Source organism: Borostomias antarcticus (assembly GCF_949987555.1).
Source record: "Borostomias antarcticus genome assembly, chromosome: 10".
Classification (NCBI taxonomy): domain Eukaryota; kingdom Metazoa; phylum Chordata; class Actinopteri; order Stomiiformes; family Stomiidae; genus Borostomias; species Borostomias antarcticus.
Genome location: NC_140243.1, coordinates 3237265 through 3254667, shown reverse-complemented (window position 1 = coordinate 3254667; position 17403 = coordinate 3237265). Strand labels below are relative to the sequence as shown.

The following is a 17403-nucleotide window of genomic DNA, read 5'->3' as shown; positions in this document are numbered from 1 at the left end:
AAACAGGGAGGAAAGTTATTCTTCCTTCCTGTTGTCACCGCAGACAATAATATTGGCCTTCTGTGGAGTGATGTTGAAGAGACGGCCGATGGGAGAGAGACACAGCTACACGTCACCATCAAAGACATGTTCTCCTCCTGCTCCTCTTTGATACCAGTGTTTAGTAGAGGTTAGTCTGAGATCAGGCGAGGGGCGAGGAGAGGAGATGAGAGAAGAAAGGAAAGCTATGAATGAGATACGAGGAGAGTGATTTAGATCAGTGATCACCCTGACAACACACCAGCTTAGCTGGTCGGCTGCCTGGCCCGGCCGGTGTCTCTCGGTGATCGTGGCGACTTCCAAAACATGAGGGCGTCTCGTGGGCCCTCCTCCTTCTCCGCATTTGATCTCACGCGTCTCCGAACGCTTCTCGTCTGCGATACCAACACAAACACCCAGATGCTGCTGCTGCGGTCGGACCGGATAAGAGATCAACTCGAATGTGCTCATCCGTCCAGATCAGCTGAACTATCAAAGGAGGGGGATGAAGATAAGAACAGTTTAGCGGCTCAGTTCGGCAGGAACATCCCCGGTGGTCTGTCCCCCGCGGTCACGCTGAGAGGAGGTGACTCACTACCTGACAGACTGACAGACGGAGCGGGATTAGGTAGAGGCAGACAGGTATGAGGGATTAGGTAGAGGCTGACAGGTATGAGGGATTATGTAGAGACAGACAGGTATGAGGGATTAGGTAGAGACAGACAGATATGAGGCAGACAGGTATGAGGGATTAGGTAGAGGCAGACAGGTATGAGGGATTAGGTAGAGGCAGACAGGTATGAGGGATTAGGTAGAGACAGACAGGTATGAGGGATTAGGTAGAGGCAGACAGGTATGAGGGATTAGGTAGAGACAGACAGGTATGAGGGATTAGGTAGAGACAGACAGGTATGAGGGATTAGGTAGAGGCAGACAGGTATGAGGGATTATGTAGAGACAGACAGGTATGAGGGATTAGGTAGAGACAGACAGATATGAGGCAGACAGGTATGAGGGATTAGGTAGAGGCAGACAGGTATGAGGGATTAGGTAGAGGCAGACAGGTATGAGGGATTAGGTAGAGACAGACAGGTATGAGGGATTAGGTAGAGGCAGACAGGTATGAGGGATTAGGTAGAGACAGACAGGTATGAGGGATTAGGTAGAGGCAGACAGGTATGAGGGATTAGGTAGAGACAGACAGGTATGAGGGATTCGGTAGAGGCAGACAGGTATGAGGGATTAGGTAGAGACAGACAGGTATGAGGGATTAGGTAGAGGCAGACAGGTATGAGGGATTAGGTAGAGGCAGACAGGTATGAGTGATAAGGTAGAGACAGACAGGTATGAGGGATTAGGTAGAGACAGACAGGTATTAGGGATTAGGTAGAGGCAGACAGGTATGAGGGATTAGGTAGAGGCAGACGGGTATGAGGGATTAGGTAGAGACAGACAGGTATGAGGGATTAGGTAGAGACAGACAGGTATGAGGGATTAGGTAGAGGCAGACAGGTATGAGGGACATTAGAGACATTAGAGGCAGACAGGTATGAGGGATTAGGTAGAGACAGACAGATATGAGGCAGACAGGTATGAGGGATTAGGTAGAGGCAGACAGGTATGAGGGATTAGGTAGAGGCAGACAGGTATGAGGGATTAGGTAGAGACAGACAGGTATGAGGGATAAGTTAGAGACAGACAGGTATGAGGGATTAGGTAGAGACAGACAGGTATGAGGGATTAGGTAGAGGCAGACGGGTATGAGGGATTAGGTAGAGGCAGACGGGTATGAGGGATTAGGTAGAGGCAGACAGGTATGAGGGATTAGGTAGAGGCAGACAGGTATGAGGGATTAGGTAGAGACAGACAGGTATGAGGAATTAGGTAGAGGCAGACAGGTATGAGGGATTAGGTAGAGACAGACAGGTATGAGGGATTAGGTAGAGGCAGACAGGTATGAGGGATTAAGTAGAGACAGACAGGTATGAGGGATTAGGTAGAGGCAGACAGGTATGAGGGATTAGGTAGAGACAGACAGGTATGAGGGATTAGGTAGAGACAGACAGGTATGAGGGATTAGGTTGAGGCAGACAGGTATGAGGGATTAGGTAGAGGCAGACAGGTATGAGGGATTAGGTAGAGACAGACAGGTATGAGGGATTAGGTAGAGACAGACAGGTATGAGAGATTAGCAGACAGGTATGAGGGATTAGGTAGAGGCAGACAGGTATGAGGGATTAGGTAGAGACAGACAGGTATGAGGGATTAGGTAGAGACAGACAGGTATGAGGGATTAGGTAGAGACAGACAGGTATGAGGGATTAGGTAGAGGCAGACAGGTATGAGGGATTAGGTAGAGACAGACAGGCATGAGGGATTAGGTAGAGGCAGACAGGTATGAGGGATTAGGTAGAGACAGACAGGTATGAGGGAATAGGTAGAGGCAGACAGGTATGAGGGATTAGGTAGAGACAGACGGGTATGAGGGATTAGGTAGAGACAGACAGGTATGAGGGATTAGGTAGAGGCAGACAGGTATGAGGGATTAGGTAGAGGCAGACAGGTATGAGGGATTATGTAGAGGCAGACATGTATGAGGGATTAGGTAGAGGCAGACAGGTATGAGGGACATTAGAGACATTAGAGGCAGACAGGTATGAGGGATTAGGTAGAGACAGACAGGTATGAGGGATTAGGTAGAGACAGACAGGTATGAGGGATTAGGTAGAGGCAGACAGGTATGAGGGATTAGGTAGAGGCAGACAGGTATGAGGGATTAGGTAGAGACAGACAGGTATGAGGGATTAGGTAGAGGCAGACAGGTATGAGGGATAAGGTAGAGGCAGACAGGTATGAGGGATTAGGTAGAGGCAGACAGGTATGAGGGATTAGGTAGAGGCAGACAGGTATGAGGGATTAGGTAGAGGCAGACAGGTATGAGGGATTAGGTAGAGGCAGACAGGTATGAGGGATTAAGTAGAGGCAGACAGGTATGAGGGATTAAGTAGAGGCAGACAGGTATGAGGGATTAGGTAGAGACAGACAGGTATGAGGGATTAGGTAGAGGCAGACAGGTATGAGGGATTAGGTAGAGGCAGACAGGTATGTGGGATTAGGTAGAGGCAGACAGGTATGAGGGATTAGGTAGAGGCAGACAGGTATGAGGGATTAGGTAGAGGCAGACAGGTATGAGGGATTAGGTAGAGGCAGACAGGTATGAGGGATTAGGTAGAGGCAGACAGGTATGTGGGATTAGGTAGAGGCAGACAGGTATGAGGGATTAGGTAGAGACAGACAGGTATGAGGGATTAGGTAGAGACAGACAGGTATGAGGGATTAGGTAGAGACAGACAGGTATGAGGGATTAGGTAGAGACAGACAGGTATGAGGGATTAGGTAGAGACAGACAGGTATGAGGGATTAGGTAGAGGCAGACAGGTATGAGGGATTAGGTAGAGGGAGACAGGTATGAGGGATTAGGTAGAGGCAGACAGGTATGAGGGATTAGGTAGAGACAGACAGGTATGAGGGATTAGGTAGAGACAGACAGGTATGAGGGATTAGGTAGAGGCAGACAGGTATGAGGGATTAGGTAGAGGCAGACAGGTATGAGGGATTAGGTAGAGGCAGACAGGTATGAGGGATTAGGTAGAGGCAGACAGGTATGAGGGATTAGGTAGAGGCAGACAGGTTTAACATCCCAGCTAACACACAGGTGCATTAAGAGCAGCCAGTCTAACCCTGCTGTAGCGCTGCTGTCAGCCCGTCACGGACGACGGTCTGGGGCAAACCAGCCTCCAGTGTTGGTTTAGCAGGCAGCAGGCAGGGGGAAGACAGGCCTGACGCGTGTGTACTCAGTAACAACACATGCAGGGTTCGATTCCCGGCTCTGGTCCTGTCCCGTATGTCCTCCTCTCTCTCTCTCCCCCATTTCCTGTCTCTCTCAACTGTCCTATAAGCCCTAAAAAATATCTTTAAAAAAAAGAAAAAAGGCAGCACCCCTGTAGCACATCAGAGGGGGTAGAGGGTGCTGAGTAGGGGGCTGGCTGACCAGGGGTGTGTGGTCGGGGGTGTGTAGGGTGTGTGTGGCAGGCTGCAGGTGTGCTCTGAGCCTCTCTGACAGTGCCTGGGCTTCATTCTTCTCTGGTGCTTAAGCAGAACAAACAGAAGAGAGAGGGAGGGAGAGAGAGTGGATCACAGGCGGGAGTGTGCAGGTAGCAACAGCTCACAGCGGCCGCGGCCGACATGCCACTTCTCACTCCGAGTCACTCCGACAACACAGCTGGAGCTTACATGATGTCACGGTAATTAAATACATGTTCCAAGACTAGCCGAGATGAAAGGCTGTCATAAACATGACTACCAATTATCCTCCTATTTATCAGCCCGTCCTCAGCCTGAAGACCTGCAGCAGATCCAGGAACATTGAGGACTTTAGGACTTTCTCACATGGACAATTAACAACTTTTCATTAGTTGACCAGAAGGTCTTAATGAAGATAGCATCTAACTTTGGTTGTGTTTTATCTGTCAGGGTAGTGATGGATATTATGCAGCTCTCATGGTTTTAAATAAAGCACATACATTCTTGGGCAGTGAGCTTTCTGAAACAGAACCATACCACCAAAGATGAAACGCTTACATTGGTCAAATAAATATCTCAAATGCTTAAACTAACACTTGAGTCTGCCTGACTGGAATGGAAAAAAACCTTCTAGCCCAACATGCAACGTATTTCTCAACCTGAATGATTTACTGTACGACACCAAACTTGTCAAACTTCATCTGACAGCAGAGCGGCTACAAATGACTCGAGGCAGTTTGATCTCGGCGAGCCGTCAGGGGAGAGCACGAGTTCATGTGGAGGTTTGGCGATAACATTCAGGCGAAACACCTGCAGATCGCTCTGTGTGACAGCTATACCTCCGCTCTGCCGGCTTAAACAAACTGTGTTTCAACCCCCGAGCCCAGACCCAGAAAAGTTCAAATAGTTTCGTAATCAGCCAGCGGTCAACAAGTTCCCCTGGGCATTTCCAAACACCTCTCCCAAACCAAACAAACTGCACTCCTCAGACGGAGATGACTGAAGGCAACAGCGCTCAATACGGGTCTGAAATTGCTTAGGGTCCCAGGTGGTGAGATTAATCACAGTGATGATACAGTTACAGGCTGTCATTTTCTTTCTCGTTTGATTCCACCCTTGCCACCTCATTTCAGAGAAGGCCCACAGTTGCTATAAACTCTGGATCCTCGGGCCATGCTAACATTCTTTATGAATGATTTTATTAAATGAACCTAAAACATTTCAATATCATGTCTGTGTATTTAGTATTTAGTGACACATTAATTGATATCCTACAGCCTCTAATGCCTCTGCCAAGCAGTCTGTAGGCTTACTTTACAGTAAAAATACCTGTAGCCTACCAATCACTTCCTGTCACCCCAGTGACCTACAAACAAGAGGTCATATACAAGACAGGAAGTTGCATCATCCACCCAGGAGAGGAGCAATGCGGAGACAGGCGAGAGGAGAGGAGAGAGGTGAGAAGAAGAGAGCAGAGAAAAGGCAGGAGAAATTAGAGGATATGAGAGGAGAGAGGAGAGGAGTGGAGAGGAGAGAGGAGAGGAGATGAGAGGAGAGAGGATATGAGAGGAGAGAGGAGAGGAGTGGAGAGGAGAGAGGAGAGGAGAGGAGATGAGAGGAGAGAGGAGAGGAGTGGAGAGGAGAGGAGAGGAGAGGAGAGGAGAGGAGAGGAGAGGAGAGGAGAGGAGAGGAGAGGAGAGGAGAGGAGAGGAGAGGAGAGAGGAGATGAGAGGAGAGAGGAGATGAGAGGAGGAGAGGAGTGGAGAGAAGAGGAGGAGATGAGAGGAGAGGGGATGAGAGGAGAGAGGAGATGAGAGAGGAGATGAGAGGAGAGAGGAGAGGAGTGGAGAGGAGAGAGGAGATGAGAGGAGAGAGGAGATGAGTGGAGAGGAGAGAGGAGATGAGAGGAGAGAGGAGATGAGAGGAGGAGAGGAGTGGAGAGAAGAGGAGGAGATGTGAGGAGAAAGGGGATGAGAGGAGGAGAGGAGTGGAGAGAAGAGGAGGAGATGAGAGGAGAGAGGGGATGAGAGGAGAGAGGAGATGAGACAGGTGAGAAGAGAGCCGATAAAAAGGATGATGAGAGTATATGAGGGGAGTGGAGAGGAGAGAGGAGAAGAGACAGGTGAGAAGAAGAGAGCAGAGAAAAGGAGGGAGAGATGAGAGGAGATGAGGGGAGTGGAGAGGAGAGAAGAGACGAGAGGAGATGAGAGAGGAGATGAGGGGAGTGGAGAGGAGAGAAGAGATGAGACGAGAGGAGAGAGGATGAGATGAGGGGAGTGGAGAGGAGAGAAGAGATGAGAGGAGAGAGGAGATGAGATGAGAGGAGAGGAGAGGAGAGGAGAGAAGAGATTATACGGGAGGAGAGATGAGAGGAGATGAGGGGAGTGGAGAGGAGAGAAGAGATGAGATGAGAGGAGAGAGGAGATGAGATGAGGGGAGTGGAGAGGAGAGGAGAGGAGAGGAGAGAAGAGATGAGACAGGTCAGAAGAAGAGAGCAAAGAAAAGGAGGGAGAGATGACCTACGGGGCAATGAAAGGAACAGCCCCCTCCTACCTCCAGGCCATGGTCAAACCCTACACCCCCTCCCGACCGCTACGCTCTGCTCCCTCGGGGCGACTGGTTGCCCCGTTACTCCGAGGCCCCTGAGGTCGATCGACACGGTCACGGCTCTTCTCTGTCCTGGCTCCGCAGTGGTGGAACGAACTGCCCACTGATGTCAGGACAGCAGAGTCACTGCCCATCTTTCGTCGCAGGCTCAAAACTCATCTCTTCAAGAAGTACTACAACAATCCTCCCTCCTAAGCACTTATTGTATTTTATTGAATTGTATTGTATTGCCCTGTACTTTAGATTGCTATTCTTGCACTTTGCCTTCAGCACTAGATTATGCTCTTAGTCACTTGTTTTAGAAAGAAGATGCACTTGTGAGTTCTGGCAAGTAGTAGTACATTGGCTTTTCCTACGTTAAATGCAATTATTGTTAGTTGCTTTGGATAAAAGCGTCTGCTAAATGACTGTAATGTAAAGTGTGCTCATCACAGCGTCACACGTCACCAAAACCTCACTCCACCCCCTGCGCTTATAGAACAGGCCTGACGTCTACAGTAACCGCTAGCCAGAGGACCCCTCCATTCCTGGGTGGCTTGGACTGCCCCCCCCCCCCTCCCAGCTAGCTGCCATTAGCACATTAGTGTGATATCTGGGGTTTAAGGAAGTTGTCAGCAGGGGTGGAAGAGAGAGACTTCCCCTGAGACGGTTACAAGCCTCAACCTGCCCTTAAGGAAATGAAGCATGTACAAGAGCATCATAAACCCTGGTAGGTCTCTCTCTCTCCCTGGCCCTCTCTCATTCTCTCTCCACCTCTCTCTTTCTCTCTCCCCCTCCCTCTCTCTCTTTCTCTCTCTCCCCCTCCATCTCCGTCCTCATCATGCCAGGGTGTCTTTTGGTCCTCCTAGCTGTCTATCTTCACACACACACGCACGCACACACACACGCACACACACACACACACACTCCATCATCCATGGCAAAGTACATCCAAGTGTTTAAAGCTGCATCACCTTGTTCACTGGGTCAGTGGTTGCAGGGGTGAGGCTGTGGGGGGGAGGATTATTCCATACCTCAGGAAACTCAACACCACACACACACGAGCACATGCACACGCACACACACACACATACATACACGCACACGCGCGCACACACAATGACGTTGAGGAGCTAGCCGGGAGCAACGAAGAGAGGCATAATAGATACAGGAGAGAGAGAGAGAGAGAGAGAGAGAGAGAGAGAGAGAGAGATAGATAGATAGATAGAGAGAGAGAGAGATAGAGAGAGAGAGAGAGAGAGAGAGAGAGAGAGAGAGAGAGATAGAGAGAGAGAGAGAGATAGAGAGAGATAGAGAGATAGAGATAGATAGATAGATAGATAGATAGATAGATAGATAGATAGATAGATACTTTAATGTGGTGAGTACCAACAGAAGTTAGTAAACACAATGTGACTCTACAGACGTGCTCCTGCTTTCAGCACAGTTTCCTCCTCAGCAGAACAACATGCCTGCAATAGAGAGAACCGTCATTTCTGTTATTAAGCCAGTAACAGAGGGCACTTCTCTGATATTTAAAAATAGCGCAGATAGCGTTCAGGCAACTGACAAGGTATGCTATTTTTTTTCATGGATGACATGTAACGTGCCTGAAATTAAAACAAAGCTCTTTCAAAATGCAAAGTCCAGACACTTCTGTCGTAAAATGAGCTATGACTCAGAATGGCCTGCAGAGGGCGATAGTTACCAGGGAAACGTTTTCAGGACACAGGAGCAGTATTTGGTTTCAATCATGGATGTATTAATAGAACATTAATATTTAATTATTAACATATATTAATATGTAACATATATAACATATATTAACAATATTAACATTAATAGTTTGAAATATATTTGTGAACCACAAAAAACATTTGTGAAACAAGAATTTATTTGTGAACCACACAAATTTATTTGTGAATCACCAAAAAACATTTGTGAAACATGTGGTGTATATTGACAAGTATTGAAACAGATCTAACCCCATATGTTAGTCAGGGGTTAAATTGGGATTTGTTATGTGGAGGGTACCCAGGCAGGTGAAAGTGATGACGCAACATCATTTTAAACTTGAAACCAGGTCCAGCCTGGCTTATGTGCGTGGCTGGCTTGTTTCTGTTCAGGACTGGTAGGACGGAAGCTAGTCATGCCACTGAAATAGCTGTGAGTTGAAATTACATGAAATAGTGTCTGATAAATTAAGATAGGTCTTGTCGCCTGAACACATCAGTTCCAATGCTTCCAATGCTAATCCAGCACAATAAGAGCGGGATAGCCAGTTAGCTCATGAGCTCACAACAACTAGCAGCAGCTTCCATAACATTAATGGTGGGGGTCAGCGGCTAAAGCAGTTTCACTGACGATAACATTAATGGAGTAGTAAAGCGAAAATGCATGTTTAGCCCTGTTTTAAGGTTACTTAAGATCATATACAATGGTTCAGATCAAAACGTTGACAAAACTAACACTTTTGAGAAAGTCTGATAATTACTCTACCACCGTTTTGGTCATACAATGGATGTGGGTGGACACCGTGAAAAATCATCCAAAAAAACATGTTAAACTCTCAATTTCAAAGACAAGACAAGCTCAAAGTACAAATTAGAATTTGTTCAGCCTTTATACTGTACATTCACGTAAAATATGCTTTCCCATTTAAAATGACGCAGGAATAATTCATTCTCTAATTTGAAGGTTGACCGCAGGAACAACTACCGCTCTCATGGCATTATAGATGAGATGCTGGAAATCCTGTCCAAGGTCATCGAGGAGCCTCTGATTGAGGAGATGAGAGCATCTCAAGCCATCAGCCTGGAGGTTGATGAGAGCACAGATGTTTCCTTGCTTAGACAGCTTGATCTGCATGTCAGGTATATTGATTGATTGATTGATTGATTGATTGATTGATTGATTGATTGATTGATTGATTGATTGATTGATTGATTGATTGATTGATTGATTGATTGATTGATTGGTGATTGATTGGATGATGATTGATTGGATGATGATGATGATGATTGATTGGATGATGATTGATTGGATGATTGATTGGATGATGGATTGGATGATTGATTGGATGATGATTGGATGATGATTGGATGATTGATCGGATGATGATCGGATGATTGATCGGATGATGATTGGATGATGATTGGATGATGATGATGATGAGACCCCTTGTCATGCTATATTTAATGCTGTTCTCGTTCCATTCAGATATGTGGATAAAGAGGGACTGGTTTTTAACCAGTTCCTTGACATTGTCACAGTCAGTGATGGCAAGGCTGACACGATTGTCACCGCCATCAAAGAGGTGCTGCAGAAAAAGCAGGTGCCACCAGAGAAGCTCTGTGGGCTTGGCACTGATGGTGCAGCAGTTATGACTGGTAAGATCATTTAATTATTCCATGTTGGTGTGTTTTAAGAGACTGTTACTGTATAAAATGCTATTTGACATGTAAACGCAGGCAGTGTAAATGGGGTTGCTAAGCAGCGGACGGACAGCTTCCCCATGATTGTCGCCGTGGCGTGTGCCGCCCACCGCCTTGCCCTCGCCTGTAAGGATGCGTCAAATCAGGTAATAATAATAATAATTCCTTGCATTTATATAGCGTTTTTTACGGAAGAGCATTAAGGCCAACAGCAGAGTTTTTTTTTTTTTTAAGTTTCTGAGTTTAAAGTCAGAAATTCTGACTTTTTTCTCAGAAGTTATTTCTGACTTTTTTTCTCAGAAATTCCGAGTTTTTTTTTCAGAAATTCTGACTTTAATCTCAGAAATTCTGACTTTAATCTCAGAAGTTATTTCTGACTTTTTTCTCAGAAATTCTGACTTAGAAGTCAGAAATTCTGAGGTTTTTTCTCAGAAATTCTGACTTTAATCTCAGAAATTCTGACTTTAATCTCAGAAATTCTGACTGTACTCAAAACGCTTTACAATGGTGTTCTCACTCACACACAGGTGAAGTACATGGCAATCTTCCGGGACCACCTGCAGGAACTACACCTGTACTTACCAACCGAACGGCAGCAGGGAAGTAACAGTCTGGTTTTAAACATTTTCCATTTGAACAAGACATTTTCATTTGAACATGTATTTGAAGTGTTATAGTCTGTTATTTTATGAGTTTGGGGGGCTCATTCTTCCTTTCTGCTAACTGTAGGTTGCCTGTCCTTACATTGATGGCCTGATAAAGAACCTCGAGTGCAGGTTCCAGAATCTGGACGTCATTGCAGCCTTCGATGTCCTGTCAGCTGCTCCACGTGATGATTAAAACAGCCTTCAGAACCTTCAGAACCGGTTTCTGCCTGGGAATGAGGCCCAAGTAGTCCAGGAGTGGCAGTCCTTCAAGGAACACTTGGGTAGCGGTTCTTCATCATTCAAGGTGGGTTAATAAATGTCTTTAGATTTGGTCTTGTGAATGGACTAGTCATCTAAAATGTACTTAAGATCTCTTGATGATTTCCCTAGAACAAGAACCAAGCTGGTAATGACCCTGCTTGCCAGTGACTGCGACGAATGGGTTCAAATCTACCCATTACTGAGTCGGTTGGCCGCCATCGCTCTCGTCATTCCGGTGTCGAGTGTCAACTGTGAGAGGGACTTCTCCACAATGAACTGGGTAAGACCAGAGGGCTCAGGAGTACAGCAAGAGTCTAATCATCACAAGGTTGGCGGTTTGATTGCCGGCTCCTCTGGGCCAAGTGTGTTGGAAGTGTCCTTGAGCAAGATACTTAACCCCAAACTGTTCTCAATACTCGCACTAGCACCTTGCATAACAGTTTGCTGCCATTGGTGTGTGTGGATGAGAGGCCATTGTAAAACCTTCAGATAGATGTGCTACAGTATATACCAGTGAGTATATCTCACTGAAAACACCAGTGAGATATTTACTCAGGCTTTCTCGTCCACACCTGCCCTCTTTATGGCAACGAGCTTGTAGATAATTTCAATGTTAAAATTACAAACATTATTGACACCGTTGCACCCACTAAGGTGAAGGTGGTCTCTGGTAAGAGAAGATCTCCATGGAGAAACGCCATGCTGGTCAGAATAGAAAAGAGAGAGTGTCGAAAATCTGAACGCAGATGGCGAAAAACAAATCTCCATGTTCATTATGACATCTATAAAGAGAGACTTCGCATTTATAATATGGAGCTGAGAAATGCACGGCAGACCTTCTTTTCTGACATCATCACCAAAAACCATAACAATGCGCGTGCTTTGTTTGCCACTGTTGATAGGCTGACAAACCCTCCTGTGTCAGTAGCCTCTGAACTTCTATCCACCAGGGCCTGCAATGAATTTGCCTCATTCTTCACTGACAAAATTCAGAAAATTAGACAAGCAGTTAGTGCCTCCATTCCAGGTACAGGACATGTGTCGTCACAGTGTCCACTTAAAATCAATACCATGACACAATTTAATCCGATCAACCATAAAACCCTGGGGGACACAATATCTGAAATCCTCCACCTGTTGCCTTGATGTTCTACCTACAGACTTCTTCAAAACTGTATCCAACTGCATGGCCTCTGATTTACTACAAATTGTAAACACATCTCTTCTTTCAGGTGTGTTCCCACATATCCTGAAAACTGCAGTCATCAAGCCACTCTTAAAAAAGAATAATCTAGACAGCTCACAAATGAACAATTATAGGCCCATATCAAACCTCCCATTTCTAAGCAAAATAATTGAAAAGGTTGTTTTCCAACAACTGAATAACTTCCTGGCACTAAGTAATGGCTTTGATGTCTTCCAGTCAGGATTTCGACCACACCACAGCACCGAGACTGCTCTAATTAAGGTATTTAATGACATCCATTTAAACACAGATAATGGCAAAATCTCAGTCTTAGTATTACTGGATCTCAGCGCTGCGTTCGACACGGTAGACCACAACATACTACTAGGCCGACTGGAAAATTGGTTGGGAATTTCTGGTACAGTGTTAGATTGGTTTGAATCCTACTTAAAGGACAGGGATTATTTTGTGTCTATAGGCAATTACAAATCTGATCTGACAAAAATGACCTGACGAGTTCCCCAAGGCTCCATCCTGGGGCCTCTTCTGTTCAACATTTACATGCTCCCACTAACTCAAATTATGGAAAACAACAAAATATGTTACCATAGCTATGCAGATGACACACAAATTTAGATCACTATATCACCAGGAGACTATAATCCCATACAAGCGCTGAGTAAGTGCATTCAACAAATCAATGATTGGATGTGCCAGAACTTTCTCCAACTAAACCAAAATAAAACTGAAGTAATTGTCTTTGGAGCCAAAGAAGAATGATTAAAAGTCAGTGCTCAACTTCAATCAGTAATGCTAAAAACCACAAACGAAGCCAGAAATCTTGGTGTAGTCATGGACTCAGACCTGAATTTCAACAGCCACATTAAGTCAGTTACAAAGTCAGCCTACTATCACCTGAAGAATATATCAAGGATCAAAGGATTTATGTCCCAGAAGGATTTGGAAAAACTTGTCCATGCGTTTATCTTCAGTAGACTCGACTACTGTAACGGCATGTATACAGGTCTCTCTAAAAAATAGATCAGACAGCTGCAGCTGATTCAGAACGCTGCTGCTCGAGTCCTCACTAAGACTAAGAAAGTGGATCACATCACACCAGTTCTAAGGTCTTTACACTGGCTTCCTGTCTGTCAAAGAATTGACTTTAAAATACTGCTGTTGGTTTATAAAGCACTGAATTGTCTAGGGCCAAAATATATTTCTGATCTGCTCATATGCTATGAACCACCCAGACCCCTCAGGTCGTCTGGCACAGGTCTGCTTTCTGTCCCCAGAGTTAAAACAAAACATGGAGAAGCAGCATTCAGTTTTTATGCTCCACATATCTGGAACAAACGTCCAGAAAACTGCAGGTCTGCTGCAACTCTTGGTTCTTTTAAAACAAGCCTGAAGACTTTTCTTTTTGCCACTGATTTCTAAGAGGAGCTATGTTTATCAGTATACTGCACAACTTTTATTCCTGTATTCTAATTGTCCTGCTTTTTGTTTAAATGTCTATAATGACTTGCTTTTTCTTTTAATGCTTTTAATTTGTCCTGCCTTTTGTTTTAAATGTCTATAATGTCTTGCTTTTTGTTTTAATGCTTTTAATGTCTCATGTAAAGCACCTTGAATTGCCCTGTGGCTGAAATGTGCTATATAAATAAACTTGCCTTGCCTTGCCTTGAACTATCAGGCCCTCAGTCCTCCAGAGTAGGAGTGTACCTGGATCACAAGGCGGGTTCTCTGTCCTTCTACAGCGTCTCTGACACAGTGACCCTCCTCCACAAAGTCCAGACCACATTCACCCAGCCACTCTATCCTGGGATTACGCTTTGTAATAATAATGACTGTGCAGAGATCAGTAAACTGTGGTAGAGGGAGGGGGATCCTTCCAGAGGATGGGGGGAGAGTAGGGGGGAGGAGATGAGGGGGGGGGGGCAGGGGAAGAGGAGAGGAACGTAACGTTGCCTCTGGCTCAAGTTTGGAACCTCATGAAGCAGAGTTCAGACTAGATTCACCCAGCCACTCTATCCTGGGTTTGTATGCCTTCATGCAGTCACGCTTTTCTCAGTCATTTTGTTTTTATAGATTCAGCTGATTACTAATAATTGTTCTTGCATTGTACTTCAGGAGGCCTAATAGAAGGAAATCTTCATGCCATCATTTGTTTATAATAGTTGAACTTTGGTTCTTTAATATTGTAATTTCAACTTGATCATTGTATATAATACTTTTGTCTTAGATTCATTTATAAGCATCTATTATAAAGGATGATATTGTTGATGAACTTTGATACTGTATAAGGTTTTTTTTTCTCTGTATAATGACTGAATCAGGTATTCATGAATGTTGGTGTTCATGACTGCTGTTTAAATGATTGGTTAGTTGTTTTCTCTCCTACTGTTACCTAAGTGGCTGTTATATTTCATCCTGAAGTAAAGATTAAATAAAGGCATATGAAACTGAAAGACATCTCATTACTGTATGAAAATGTGTGGAATTTGCTCTTATTACTAAAACTCTTTCCCTCCCTTCCTCCCCGTCACCACCTTACATCCTTTCACCCTTCTCTCCGTCTTTCCATCTCTCTCTCTCTCTCTCTCTTTCCCTCTCTCTCTCCCTCTCTCTCTCTTTCTCTCTCTCTCTCTCTCTCTCTCTCTCTCTCTCTCTCTGTTTGGCTGTTGTTTTTCCTCTTCCATCTCTGCACCCTATCACTATCATAATTACTATGCGTAAACATGTTGTAATAGATTCTGTTAGGGCTAGTGGAGGAGGACCCAAGAGCAGACATGACAGGCGTATGGGGACAAACCCACGTTGGGGCACGTTTACTGGCGAGGGTCAGGCAGGAACGTGGTAGTCAGACAGGCGAGGGGGTCAGGCAGGAACGTGGTAGTCAGACAGACGAGGGGTTCAGGCAGGTTCTTGGTTCTCCAGTCAGGCAAGGTTCAGGCAGGTTCTTGGTTCTCCAGTCAGGCACGGTTCAGGCAGTGGACAGAAGCTAGTCCTTCCACTGAAATAGCTGTGAATTGAAATGACATGAAATAATGTCTGATAAATTAAGATAGGTCTTGTCACCTGGACACATCAGTTCCAATGCTTCCAATGCTTATCCAGCACACTAAGAGCGGGATAGCCAGTTAGCTCATGAGCTCATGGTATAAATGACCTATAGTGAATCTTTACCAGTTAACGTAACAGCAGCAAAACATAAAGACACTAGAGAGCGCCAGAGCCGAAAAAAACAGGAATTCCCCCATTCTGTCTAATAGACTTTCTGTTTCCTTGTTACAGTATGAACCTTAACAGGCCTCACACTGGTGCTGCTTCCTCTTGAGCCTGTACTGTGTTCTTCATATAGGCCTTTGCCACACATTCTACTGCACTGTTCAGTAGTCTGCCCAACTGCTGCATGTTTGAGTTGTCCTTTACTGGATTGCTGGCATCCCAAAAACTATTTCCGCGCAATTGGAGAATAAATGATGGTATCACATTCCCAATGTGAGGTTGTAGTCTGAAGGAAGGAACAAAGGCATGTTGATGTATTTTAGGTGTTTATCTATCTTATATTGACTGCAAGAACTCCATTTGTACTTTCATAGAGTATCATCAAAACCAGTTTAAAAAAACAAAATAAAAGCCTTTAATAAAGCAAACACAAGTGATAAAAGAAAGACCACTGTCCCGATAAAAGAAAGACCACTGGCATGTTTCAAACAACCCTAGTCAGAAGAACTAACGAGGCGTGGAGACTCATGGATGAGGCCCAGCCGGTAGGCCGAAGAAAGGGTAAACATACGCATTCACTTTCAATTTGAGTCTCATGTGATTTCCCATAAAACAGAGTCCCTTTCTCTCCTTCATCCCCTCTACAGACCCCTGGTCCAGGACGGCACAAGAAGCACCCGCCCAAAACCCAGACGCCCCTCCGGAACAACCGCACCTACAGGAAGTCGTCCGTGCCGCGGAACTTTGCCGGGACTACAACTCCCAGAGACTACAAATCCCCCCCTTCCCTCCATTGCCCTTGACTGTGAACTGAGCCGCCATGCCGCTGGTACTCCTGCCCCCCTCCCAGCTGCTGTGGGTCCGGGTGGCGGCGCTGGCGTTCGCCTGCGTGTCCTTCAGCCTGGTCGCCCACGGGGCGGGGCTCCCCCAGGAGGGCGTGGCCGACTGGTGCGTCTTCTGCTGGGCCGCCAGCTTCGCCGGCACCGTGCTGGTCCTCCTGACCGAGCAGCTGGGCCTCCAGGCCCGCGTCCCCGTCTCCTGGGCCAACCTCCCCGTCACACTGGCCGGCTACGCCGCCGCGCTCTGCCTCTCCGCCTCCGTCGTCTTCCCCGTCTACTTCCTGCGGGGCGGAGGGACGGCGGCGAGCGGGGAGGCGCGGGGCTACCGCGTCGCCGCCGCCGTCTTCTCCTGCCTGGCGGCTGCGGCCTACCTGGTGGAGGTGAGCCTGTCGAGGGCGAAGCCCGGGGAGGAGGCGGGTTACATGGCCACGGCGCCGGGCCTCCTCAAGGTGTGCCAGACGTCCGTGGCGTGCCTCATCTTCGTGCTGGTCAGCGAGCCCGTGTCGTACGACGGCCACGCGGCGCTCAAGTGGTGCATGCTGGTCTACTGCGTCTGCTTCATCCTGTCGGCCGCCGTGGTGGTCCTCTGCGTGGGCGAGTGCACCGGCTGCCTCCCGTTCCCCTTCCCCAGCTTCCTGTCCACCTACGGCCTGCTGGGGGCGCTCATGTACCTGACGGCCACCGTCATCTGGCCCGTCTTCCAGTTCCACAAGCGCTACCTGGGCGGCGGCCAGAGACCCCCCCCGGCTTGTGGCCGTGTCGGTGCTCACCGCCCTCAACTTCCTGCTCTATCTGACCGACCTGGCGTACTCAGCCAGACTGGTGTTTGTTAGGGTGTGATAGAGGAGAGGAGAGGAGAGGAGAGGAGAGGAGAGGAGAGGAGAGGAGAGGAGAGGAGAGGAGAGGAGAGGAGAGGAGAGGAGAGGAGAGGAGACGGGGGGATGAATGTAATATCAGTGCGTCAAAGGGAGGAGATGTCATGGCGTGAGGAGGGAGGAAGGGGTACACAGGGATTCAGAGATGCCATTCACAGCGCACAAGCACGTTGAGGGAATTGAAGAGCACCATCAGTTCCCAGTATCTTCTGAGGATGGGACGGGTGGTAAACCAGCGTGATG

At 46.8% G+C, this 17403-nt stretch overlaps 1 pseudogene across 1 annotated transcript; it reads left to right on the top strand.

Annotated features, from left to right (window-relative positions):
- The first annotated feature begins 16152 nt into the window (after positions 1–16152).
- Positions 16153–17125, top strand: LOC311313979 (myeloid-associated differentiation marker homolog; annotated as a pseudogene). The gene has a single exon. The product of its transcript is annotated as a myeloid-associated differentiation marker homolog (transcript).
- Positions 17126–17403: the final 278 nt, after the last annotated feature.